A 13,261-nucleotide genomic window follows, 5' to 3' on the forward strand; every position below is an offset into this window, starting at 1 on the left:
AGATTTTTATGAATAGTGATAAAAATGAAAATCTCAAATTGCCTCTAGATCTCATAACTAGCCAAATAAACCTAGACATGACAGTGAATCACTATTTTGGGCCTCAGATGAAAACTATAATTCTCTAAGTTAAAAGCACAAAATTAGAAAGCAGAAAACTTCAGACATTTTTGGAAAATACAAGTAAATGCACTACATAACTGTTAGTTGATGTAAATTCCACATCCTCCATAACAAAAACAATTGACTGCATATACTGTCTTGAGGCACACCTTCTGCTTTTACCTGATGTAATTAACACGCAACCCTTGCTTCCCTTAGGCATACCTTCTCAGGGGAAGGCCATCAAAGAGGGCTGGTAACAAAAGCAGTGGTGAGGAAAGGTAAGGGAAAGAAGTCTAAGGCTTTGAGCATCCACCTGCATACACCCAGACACTGACACAGATACACACAGAGATATCGCTGGTACCCTGAGCCTCCCAAGTCTTTTCCCTTTCCCTTGCAGAATCCCAGATGGCTCATATTCATCTGGAGCCATTTTGCTTTTCTTACTGAAGTCTAGAGTGTTGTTTTTCCATCGATTATCATTAATTTAGCAGCAAGGCTTCAGCAGATTCTATGAACCACTCGGCTTGTTCTGGACGTTTATTGAATAGCACTTTGAGAAATGCTATGGTAAATCAGAACCTTAATATCACATCAGCACTGTCTGTTCCGTCTCTGTGGATAATGTGCCCTACCAGTGTTGCTGAGAGTTCTACGCCAGTGGTCTCTCAGTTTTCAGCTGGAAGTAGCATTTTTCCTGACCCAACAGTTGCATGGTGTATTAGTTAGGGTATGCCAGGCTGCCTTAACAAATAGGCCCAAAATGTAATGCTTCCAAATAATAGAAATCTCTCATTTAGGTGACAGGTCAGTGTGGCTCAGGTCCGTGGGGGAAGTCTGGTCCACTCAGTCACTCCAGACACCAGGCTGGTAATGACTCTGTCATCTCTGAACATGTCTTCTGAAGGCAGCAAAAATGTGTGGAAGAACATGTGTGGAAGATTTTTATGCTCAGCCTAGATATGACAAATGTCACTTCTGCTCATATTCCATTTACTAAAAATATAATTTGGCCACATCAAACTGTGAGGGCTACTGGAAAATGAGTTCCAGCTGAGTGCTGGGAAGGAGAGGAAACAGATTTTGGTAAATAGCTAGCAGTCTATAGGGTAGAATATAGAAGATACCACACAACATGATCTCTGCCCTCTAGGAGTGTGCAATTGAGTTTCCAGAAAACAGGAGACTTACAGTAATCATAAACACGAAAAAAAGCGATATAACAATACGCTATTAAACATCCTTTCATTAGAAGAACAGAAGCAACAGCTATCACTGGGTAGTTCCCGATTCATTGCCTTATGGACACAGCACGCATGAGTGTCTTAGGGATAAAGAGGAGAAATCGTTTTGAAGGTTGATTACATTTTAATCAGAAAACCAATTTATTAATTCTATAACCAGTGGTTTTAGATTTTCAAAAACCTCATGCCTAGAAAGCTTGGCAGTGTGCCGGTTTATTTTTCGTGTGTCCTCCAAGTTTCTCTTTCTGCATATTGGATGAGTAAAAAGCTCATTAAATTGTATTTCATTTTTCCTTCTGTCTTCCTTCATAAAATAATAAAAATCAAAGGTGAGAATCACTGTTGTTAGAGAAAGGCCCCTGATGAGTGCAGAGAAATGTGACTCACTAACAACTATTTAATCAAAGCCTTACCGCAATCCATCTGTAGCTTGAGAAGAGATTTTCTTCCAAGTTTTGCTGTATTGAAATGCATTACGAAACTCTGCATTAAACCATGAATTCTCCAAATTCAATAAACGGAAATGTAAAAAGTATTTCCTTCAAATGCCTCCAGCTGGCCATCTGCCCTAATCACATACAGGCCTCAAAATTGTTTTCCGCTGACAATAATAGGATCTGTAAAGAGCGTGACTGTGGAGCGATTTGAGAGCGCGGAGCACTGTGACCTCGCCTCCGCGGAGCCAGCGTGCCTGGCTGGGAATACAGGGCGCACAGAGGCCGGTGTCTGCGTGCGGCCAGCTCTGAACTGCCATGGCGATGTGCTCGAATCTCTCCCAAGGGCAAAGGACAGCTGATTAGCTGCTGACCTTCTGCCCACGGAGGGCAACCCCGCAGGGCAGAGATAGCGGCGCAATTATTGCAATAATTCAGCAAAGTGGGGGTTTTAAAAAGAGGTTGCCCCTGGCTGCTGCTCGGAGTCCTGGGCCTTTACTGTGCCGTGCCACGTGACCATGCGCAGCGCTTGCGGGAGGTGAGTACCCAGGGGCAGCGCAGAGCCAGAGGGGAGCAGAGGCTGCCAGGAATGGAGAGCACAGGGAGGCTCCCCGATCCGTCGCACGGAGGGTCCAGACTCCTGCCTTGCTAAGGCAATGCTGGAGCAGGCCAGCCCCTTGTGCATTCTAGATTGACTGGACCCTGAGGGATGAGTCAGTCAGCACTTACAAGAGGCAGCCTGGTAAGGTGGGGAGAACACGGACCCTAGAATGGAAAGATTTAGGTTCATAACATAGATCTGCGTCTTACATGCACCCTGCCCCCAGGGATGCAGGATAAATCAGCTCCTTGAGCCCCAGTTCCTTCATCTGTGAAGGAAGAATCACAACAACATGTACCATTCAGGATTGCCCTGGGGAGTGATTGAGACGTCTTTGAAAGGCCTCTGAAAACAGCGAAGTGTTATAAGTATTGTTGAGTGATATTGAAGAATTCAGAAGAAATTCTATACAGAGATCCTGACATCAGAGCCCTATTTCTTTAGGGAGAATTGTGCATTCATCAAGCAATTCGAGGAAAATGAATAAGCAGACAAAAAATGCAAAATTACATGATAATGACATGAATGCTGCTCATTTACCTAAGCACATATGCACATTACAAATGCACTTAAAGTTTTCAAAATGCATTCTTTCAGTTGATGCTCATGCAGCTGTGGGATGGAGCAGTGCCAGCCCCCATCTCCCGGTTGTGACGCATTAATTGTGCCATGCCCTGTTCAACGTGCTTTATGTGTTGTGAGGATCATGATGTTCTTACAGCTAAGTGAGGTTAGGTACTAGTGTGCTTTCCATTTTAGAGACAGGGAAACTGAGGCACAGAGAAGCTAAGAAACATGCCCAAGGTCAGACAGGTAGTTAGTGCTTAGAGGCAAATTAAGCACCCAGGGAGACAGCCTTCACGGTGTACACTACATCTCAGGTGCAGGAGCTGAGGTTCAGAGACCAAAAGGACCTTCCGAGATGACTCGATTAATAAGCAAATAAGCAAGGGAAGACTCCATACCACAACGTGGGTCTTTTGACTTCTGGTCCAGTGATCAGAGACCAAATGTTGGAGTAAAGAATCTTAACCGATGAGCTCTATTTTCTCCTCAATTATACATTTTTAAATAAAAAGGAATTCATTAGATACTACTCAGCCATAAAAAAAGACAAAATCGTCCCATTTGCAACAACATGGATGGGCCTGGAGTGTATTATGTTAAGTGAAATAAGCCAGAAAGAGAAAGACAAACACTGTATGATCTCACTCATATGTGGAATATAAACCAACACATGGACAGAGAAAACTGTACTGTGGTTACCAGGGGCAGTGGGGGTGGGGGGTGGGCACAAGGGGTGAAGGGAGTCATACATATGGTGATGGACAAACAAAAACACACAACCCAAAATTTCACAATGTTAAAAACCATTAAAACATCAATTAAAAAAAAAAGCACACACACAAAAAAGGGATTCATTAGAAGATTTAAACATTTACAGTTATATATATTGACTTGGATAATTTAGGGCCTAAGTTTGAAATTCATAGAAAGATCTAAGTTATATCAGAAAACCGCATTTACTAACATTGACATTAGTAGACTCTCCCTAATCTTCCACATTCCTCCCCATTCTTTATTATTCTTTTGCCCTGCAATCTGCTTGTTTCAGGCATTTGTGTCCCAAACAAATTTGGTCATGAGCCAAATCCCAGTAGTCTTTCATCATTGGTTGGCTTTCTTCCTGCCTAGTCTTTCTCATCTTCCTGATTAAATTCCTAAACAAATGCACAGATCAGCTCTGGTTTCACTTGGACTTAAGGACACTTTGTTTCCTTCACAGGAAAAGACTTGAGCTAATCCCAGAAAAGGCCTGAATCCCACCATGGACCAGCTCTCTGAGTACTGAGGGCTGTCACCTTGTTTTGTCTACCAAAGGCAGAGAAGAGAGAACATGAGGGCCACCCATCCCTCAGGCAGAGAAGATTAATGCCTGTCAGAAATAAATCTCTCAGCCACTCAACTTGCCATTTCTGCTTGACATGGGAAAGGTTCGTGCTTTAGCATCAGGAAGAACCAGATTTGTGAGTTGGGAGGCAGTATGTCCCAGAAAATGCACACAGGCTTGGTAACCCATCAGTAATGGTCCCTACTCACAGCCATGCTGAGAGAAGTAAGAGAAATGATCTATGGGAAGGGTTCTTGACAGTTCTGGTCTCAGACAATGGTTCCTAAATAAGGGAACCAGAATTGGTTTGAATTTGGCCCACCATTTAATGACTTTGAGACCTTGGATGTGTCACTTAACTTTTCTTATCCTCAGTTTCCTCAAGTTATTCAGTTCAACGGTTAACAAACATCCACTGAGGGTCACTGTTAACTCACCAAATATTCATTAAGTACCTATCAAAAGCCAAGACCTGTGTTTGCTCCTGGGAATACAGCAGTGAGTTATATTGAACGCCATCTCTGCTCCAATAGAGATTATAGTCTAGAGCTAGGCATCTATAAAAAGGTGAGGAAAATGCCTAACGATAGAATTCCTTTCAGAATTCAGTGAAATAAGGTATGTAAAGCATGTGGCAGGTGGTAGGCACTCAATTTACGTTATAGTCACTGTGTCAGATCTTTAGAAATTTGCATATATAACAACTGGATCAATTTCAATAGCTTCAATAGGGTCTTACCTGAAAGCTTAGCCTACTCTCCTTAGAGAGGAACCTGTTATTTAAGGGGATTAAGGACGCTTTTCATAGAAAACATAAAAGAAAAAACACATCTGAATGAGCATATTCAAGTTTGCAAATATAGGGCACCCAATTTTTTCATCATGCTCTCCATTTTCCATTTTGCATATGTTGAATGCTTTTGAAATTTGACAAGTAGCTTGAGCTTTTCAGAGGAAAGAAACTATGAAAGTTTAAAGCAATAATATTCCGGCAGCTAAACTAGGCTGCAATGACTACACATGGCATTTTAGAAATGGCCCTGCAGGAGTCACTCAGTAATGGCCTCGTTGGGCTAGACCCTTTCAGCTAAAGGCCAGGCCTAGCCTAGCAAAAATGAAAAAGGAAATTGAGGCAATTTTCCAAGTAATTTAGAGGAAAAGCACTTTCATCTCGATTCTCGAGGTACAGTGATTGGCACAGACCTCTGCCCTGGCTGTGGAGACTTGGCCATTGTGGAACCAGGGCTGAGTCAATCCTCCAGGCAGTGGGGAGTGGGGCTACGAGGTGAAGGCGGGGAATCAGGAGGAAAGCACGTTCTTGCTGAGCATCAGATTCAGATGGCTACTCTTTCCACCGCGTTGATGTGTTTGTCTTCCAGTCGTAAGTGACTAACTCAACACTCCAGTTTTGATAAGAGAAAATGTTTAGCTACATTAATTCGTATGAAATTTTTCTGGTAGTTATTCCTCTAAATGCAGCAGAGTGGTAATTTCTGAACCTAGAGAACGGTGAGCATGTGAAGTCAGAGAGGTGAGCAAACAACTGCACAGCAATCATAATAAAAACTCAACAGGAAAACAACATCCTCCCTGCATTGCCAGCCAAAATTACATCAAACAATTTTAAAGGAACTAAGAGTTTGTTTTCCTTAGTTCTCCCTAACTGTGTCTCTCAGGCAGGATGTTTACTTGCCGCTCAGTCTGAGCAATTGTACCAGTTCTTTAAAAATAAAGAAATAACCTCCCACTTGGTGACTGCTTTCTCATCCCAGAGTCTAGCCTCCAGGAATAATTTTGCCAAGTTGAGCTTTGGCCAGAAAGGCAGCTCCGGGGTGTAGTGTCTGCCATCTTGGCTCTGCCTTTTCTGGGCAGTAATACCCAGTTACTTCAGGTAAATGACAGTGGGTTGTACTTTAACCAATGAGAATATTGTCCAGGAAAAAGTGTGACTTTAGAGACAAAAAGGATTCTAAGAAAAGACTCCATCACTTACTGTGTGATTTTTGGTAAATTACCCAACCTCTCTGAACTTGTTTCCTCATCTACACAATGGATATTGATGGGTATTAATTTATTAACTTAAGTAAAGGCCTATCACAGGGCTTGGATAAAAACAAGTATGTAGTAAATGTACCTTCCCTCACACCTAGTAAATGTGCCTCTCTGTCTTTCCTCTTTTCTAGGGTTCAGTGTGTGGCCCAGAACCCAGTGTGTAGCTCCAGCATTCTCTGATGGTGAAGCAGAATGTGGTATGAGGCAGCTCTAACTCAGACTTCACCCTAATTGTATTAAATTATAAAGTTGATTCCTCTTAGCAAGTGGTCTCTTGAGAGAGATGAAATGGACCAAAGAATATAGACTAAAGCTCCAGGTGCTGTATTAGACACAGTTTCCCTCAGTTCCTGCTCACCTTCACTCCACTTCCAGATGGTTCAGCAGTATTGAAGCAGAACTCTGAAACAGCTGTTACACCTTTAGTTTCTCAATTTAATTTTCGAAGCCCCAGTCAGGTCACTATTAAGCTGTAGGAATAACGTTGCACCCTGGAACGAATGTTCTGCTGCTTTGTTTTGATATTATGTTTATTATAAAAGAAATTTGTGCATATGAAGAAGTGAAAACAATACAGAAAAGTGTGAGGTAGAAAGTGAAGGCTTTCTATAATCCCACACCCTTCCCCTTCTCTCTCAACTTCAGACCACACACACACACAGTGGATTTGGAGGTGACTTCTGGATGGAGGAGGTGACATATTGAATTGAGTGAATTCCATTCCTCTGGAAGACAGTTTCACCATTCACAACACTCAGGGGTGTTACATTTGTCAGGAGATGGTTCTAATGGAAAGTCAATTCTCACCTTTATATTGGCTGTGGCTCTGACAACCGCTCTGTAACTGCCATACAGACCCTTGCAAATATGCCCCTGAGTTCTGTTGAAGTCAGATTTAGTACTGTGTGGAAAATACCTAAGTATTTTTATTACCATATATTAATGGAAAAGATCTTTCTAATTCCTAAATTTCTCATCACTTTTTTTGAGAGTCACCACCAAAAATAATAGCAATAACTTTTTCAACCCACGAGATATCCTCCAATTCACTGAAACAATAAATCAAACAGGCTCCCAGTCCTTTACAGATGCCCAGAAAAGAACTGAGGTATTAAAAGAAACTGCTTCTATTCTGTATTTATTATACACACAATGCATACAAAGAACTCCTTCAATGGTCTTCTTCTGGAAGTTTCTGTCTCCTTTTCCCCGCTTGGCCACCCCAGTCGACTCCATCCTTCTCTTGAAATATCTCCCTTAAGCAAAATTGCAAAGATGAAAAAGTTTCTACTCAAAAATCATCATTGGTTTGGGTGATCGTTGGTTTTGTGAGTGATGAGGATTACCTACAAAGGAAAGTTTAAATGCCTGCCATCCAGGCTCTCCTTAGCCTGATCCAGTGTACATTTCCAGGTTCTTCTTTCCCCCATCACCGACATGCCATGGGCTTGTAGGCACAAATTGGACTGCTTCCACAACATTCTCCCAGCATCCTTGACTCCATGTCTAGACTGTAACGACCTATGTTATCCACCGGGAATGCTCCTCACTCATTTTTGTGTGTCTGAGATGTCATATTTATTTGTATCAGAAATAAAAATGTTTTTCAAAACAATAACAAAAACAAAATAACTGTAGCCACTCCTGCTGTGAATGGTGGTATGGGGGTAATGAGGGGCAGTAGGTCACTTTGGCAATGTTTGTATTCAAAGAAGACAGCTCTACCAAAGCATTTGAGCTGACCTACGTTAGGGAAACAGCCATTTCGAGGCTTTGTGCTGCTGAAATATGCAGTTCTCCTGTTTAGTAAAGTGCTAAAGTCTGTGTGCACCTGGAGTCACTTGGAATTTGGTTAAGGGTAGGGACTATAGACAATTGTTCTATGTAATAGCCTGGGAGCCTTATGTTGTCTTCTGAGAGGCAGCAAAGGTGCAGTGGAGAGAGGAGCTTCACAAAATAGCCAGGGCCTGAAGTGAAGAGATTCTCTATGATAAGAAAGGCCTGGGCCGGCCCCGTGGCTTAGCGGTTAAGTGCGTGCTCTCCGCTGCCGGCGGCCCGGGTTCGGATCCCGGGCGCGCACCGAGGCACCGCTCCTCCGGCCATGCTGAGGCCGCGTCCCACATACAGCAACTGGAAGGATGTGCAGCTATGGCAGACAACTATGTACTGGGGCTTTGGGGGAAAAATAAATAAAATCTTTAAAAAAAAAGAAAGGCCTGGTCATGGAACACAGCTGAAGGACTTTTAATTACAAGACTATCTTTGTTTTTTTGTGTGTGTGTGTGAGGAAGATCAGCCCTGAGCTAACATCTATTGCCAATCTTCCTCCTTTTTTTTTTTTTTGGTCCCTTTTTTCTCCTCAAAGCCCCAGTAGATAGTTGTATGTCATAACTGCACATCCTTCTAGTTGCTGTATGTGGGACACGGCCTCAGCATGGCCGGACAAGTGGTGCGTCAGTGCGCGTCCGGGATCCGAACCCAGGCTGCCAGTAGTGGAGCGCGTGCACTTAACCACCAAGCCATGGGGCTGGCCCCAGGACTGTCTTACTTACTCTTACATTACTTCCAGTATTGCAGTAAAGTCATGCCACTCCACCTTCCCAGCATTTTAGCAAAGTTTACTTAACCCCCAGCCTTGTGTCTGTGGAACTTCGAAGGAGGAAAGAAGGACAGGGGGAAAGAGGTGCCCAGCAGAACAACATGGTGTGGTTAGGGAAAGCCATCCTAGAGGTGGTGTGCTCATGGAGATCAAGAATTCAGCAGCAGTAGGGACTCAGAGCCAGGGCGGCTAGGAGAAAGTTAAGACCCCATGAATCCCTGGAGTTAATGGAAATGATGCTGGGTTTCCTCCAGATATGTAATGGGCACAAACCAATTTGAGTTAAATCTTACAGGATACAGTAGCATTAGAAAGCTAAAGGACTTAGATAATACATAGTCATGTGCTGCATAATGATGTTTTGATCAAGGATGGACCACATATACCTATGGGTGGTCCCATAAGATTAGTATCATAGAGCCTAGGTGTGTGGTAGGCTATATCATCCAGGTTTGTGTAAGTACACTCCATGATGTTTGCACAATGACGAAATCACCTAACGATGCATTTCTCAGAACATATCCCCGTCGCAAAGTGACACATGACTGTAAAAGGACGTAATATGTGAGCAAAATATCCATTCATGCAAGTCCAAATGAAGTGCCATATTACCAATAAAGTAAGTAAAAATTAAGAAAAGATAGAAGAAAACAGAAGAGCCCTGAAGGAACTGCGTAGCTGGAACAGAAGAGGGGGCAGGTGGTAGACACATTGTTTTCAGCCATCCCCAGTCCCTGTCTCCGCAGCCTGATGAAGCAATGGCACGCTGCCAGTCACTTCCCTCACAACTCCTGCCTTGGCTTTCTTCCTAGTGCTTCTATATCCCCACACATCAGAAAAATCCCCAGAAGTGATAGTCCTTGTTGTAAAGGAGAGGGTTTGGGAGAAGTAAGGATTACAGAGATGTGAAAAGCCTCACACTGAGGTTGCCCCAATCTATTTTCTCAGTGTTCTGCTGTTTCAAATAACACTCAAAAGGTCTATCCACATTTCTTTAAAGAGAACTTTTTGAACTGTAGGCTTTATAATAATGATATTCCATCCATGTTTCCCTTTAAATAAAGACAATATTACATATGTATTAGACACAGGTGATTTGAAAGTCTTAACTGTGATTAGTCTGTGAAGAGTACAATTCCATTTTTCTAATCAAAATGAAATTTTAGCATATATTTGGAGTTCTTGAAACTTACAGTATTGAAAATTTTCCCAAGCATTTCTCCATTAATTTGTTATAGAATATACATTCAAGCAGAAATTTCATTTGACTATGTTTGTATATGTTTATAACTTAAAGCAATATGACGAGGGAGAATAATAGAAACCTAGAATCATGGATTTAGAAAGGACCATAGATATTGCCTAGTCCAAACCTTTTGTTTTACAGATGAGGGAAGGAAATCAAGGCCCCAGGGCAAAGGAGTAGATTTTGCTATTCTCATTCTATTATAAACATTATGTTTAAGTAAAAATGACAATCTCTCAAATAGAACCTACAAATTGAGAACATACCCAGTACTTATACATTAGTGATTCATGATTATGATTTCATTATTTTCCCCAATTCTTCATCCCTCCTTATACTCATACCTTTTACCATGTGACTTTTAAGTTCTTCCCAAGAGAAGGGTGGAGTATATTCCCCTACCCCTCGGCTTTGAGTTTAGCCAAGTGACCAGCTTTATCTAATAGATTGAAGTGAAAGTGACAGCATGGGAGACAAATCTGAATGTGAACTTTAAGAGGCCTGTGGGTTTTCTGCTTGCTGTCCTGGACCACGCCATCACACTGAGAATAACACTTCTTGTCTAAACCATCAGTCCACGGAAGATGAGAAACACATGGAGCAGAGCCATCCCACCCCAGCCCACAGATGTACAGTAAGAAGGAGAGCTGTCCAGTGGCCTTGGCCTGAAGAACCATCCAGCCAAGGCCAGCATGGATCAGCTGACTCCTTCCAACCTGCAGATGCCTAAGCAGTAATTAATGAGTGCTGCTTTAAGCAGTTGAATTTTGGAATGCTCTGTTGTGAGCAATAGCAAGCCGTACAATGATCAACCATTCATTGCTTCTGAATTCATTTTTTTAAAATTATTTTTAACAGACTTTAAATGCCAAATGGCTTATTGTCATTTTATTGTATACATTCTGGGCTGACTTTTACCCACAATCTGTTAAAGCGTGCCATGTTGTGTCATTTCCTTGCTCAAAGGAAATGCTCCATAAGCTCAGGATTGCCTGAAAAACAAAGTTAAGTTCCTCAGCCTTGCTCAGGAATCATAGGATCCTTTGCTGATTAGCTTCTCACTGTTTTCTGCATATTTCCCAGCTCCGGCCAGACTACCCCAATCTGTCTGTGTATGTAGAGTGTGGGCTTTGGAGTTATGACTATGGGTTCAAATCTTCGGTCTGCCTATTTACTTGTTATTTGACCTTGGGTAAGTTCCTTTACCTTAGCCCCTAGGTCTCAGTTTATTTATCTGTAAAATGGAGCCAATTATACCTGCATCATTGAGTTATTGTGAAGATTCAGTTATGTGTATATGGAAAGAACCTGCCATAGTGTTTGGCTTTTGGCAGGCATGAGAGGAGCGAGGGAATATCTGTTCTCCCTTTCCTTCGTTTCTACTTCTACCCATTAAGGATACTCTCCACCTAGGAGAGTATTGAAGGTAAACACAGCTTCTCTGATGCCCACATTCCTCACAAAGGAAAGGGTAGTGGTAAATTTTGTTAGAAATTGGCATCCATTGAACCTTTTCTTTTTGGTGGTCATGCTGATGGTGCCAAAGGCCAGACCAGATTCCACATTTCCTTTTTCACTCTCTGCAACATGACCTGCGTCTTCTCTTGAGGTCACTACTCCACTTTATTTTCTGCATCCAAGTGGATGTTTAAGGCAATCTTGAAGTCCCCATTCATTCAGCTGGTTGGGGGCGGGGGCTTTGTGTGTGTACTTCAGGCCCGAAGGATCTCTGTGGGTACTAGTGTTGAGGTCAGGTACAGGGTAAGAAGCCTATTTCAGCCTTGACTCTAAGACATGGTGTCCAATCCAACTCCCTGTTCCATTCAACAGTTCCCTTCATGTGTAGGCTCCATCGGTTGGTACCCAGAGGAGAAGAGCCTTCCTTTCCCTCTTCTTTGCATCTCTCTAAATTCAGCCTGCGCTTCAAAAGCTAGTTCTAATCTTGATCTGTGATTCCACACAGTGAAAGGAATCTCCACTGCTTTCAAACTGCAATAAATCTAATCTATTTGTACAGCTCATATGGCTTTTGTATAATTAGCTACCTTTTCATGTGTTTACATATTATGGCCTCTTTCAGTTTATTCCATTTTTAGTTTACTCTACTTCTGTTTACCTTCCTCAATGCTAACAGGATGACTTGCCCAGGCAGATGTTCAACAAACATTTAACTTGTATGTGAATGATCTATTCGTGCCTTTTGTCCCATCCAAGAACAGGCTATATAGATGAACTTATAAGTGACCCTTGACTTTGTTTGGAGATTTAACACTTTGACCAATAATATTGGTTTGTTGTTTCAACAAATATTAGATCTAAAATTGCTTACCCATTGCACAACTTCCTATGTTTGCTGCTGTCTTTCCTCCTTGCCTGGTTCTCCTCTATTCCCCCTTTCAAATCCCTCTTCCTCACCTCCCACCACCACCATACAGACAATCTATCCTCAGAACTTGGGCTAATGTAGTTCTCCAATTGCACCTCTCCTTCTCTATCTTCTCTAATCTGCCTTGTCTTTAAGGCGATTTTTCTTAATTGTTGATTTATTTAATTTCTTTGACCCTACAGATTGACACTTCAGGTTCTATTTACTTTATTTCTTCTACTACACTGTCCTTAAGTTGAAACTAATTAGGTCTCTGATTTTCATTTGTTTACAAAACAACCGAAACGTTGCTAGCTCCTAAAATTTTACAAACAGAATTAATAGAAAAACATCCACTGTAGACTGGCAAGCTGGTGAGTGTAATACGAGGTGAATATTGACCAGGCTGGATTGCACAGAGTTAAAGTAAGCAGTGGATCTTTTGTGGGGGGAAAAAAAAAGACGTGGAAATTGGAACACTAAACTCACTTGCCGAATCAAGGGTCTCAGGAATTTGAAATGCTCTCTCCCTGACTCTGTCAAGAGGCTCATATCAATACAAGCACCAAAAAAATAAAAATCTGTCAAATGTGGTACTTGATCTTGTAGACTAGCTTGTGCTTGACCTGAAGTGGTCAGTGGAGCATGGCACTGTAAATGCAGGACAGAAAGAGCCACTGTTTACCCAAAACCTGAAGCAAAGGCTGTGTTTAGAAAATACAGG

The sequence above is a fragment of the Ceratotherium simum genome, chromosome 10 (assembly GCF_057802395.1).
Source record: "Ceratotherium simum simum isolate JZ-2026a chromosome 10, ASM5780239v1, whole genome shotgun sequence".
Classification (NCBI taxonomy): Eukaryota; Metazoa; Chordata; class Mammalia; order Perissodactyla; family Rhinocerotidae; genus Ceratotherium; species Ceratotherium simum.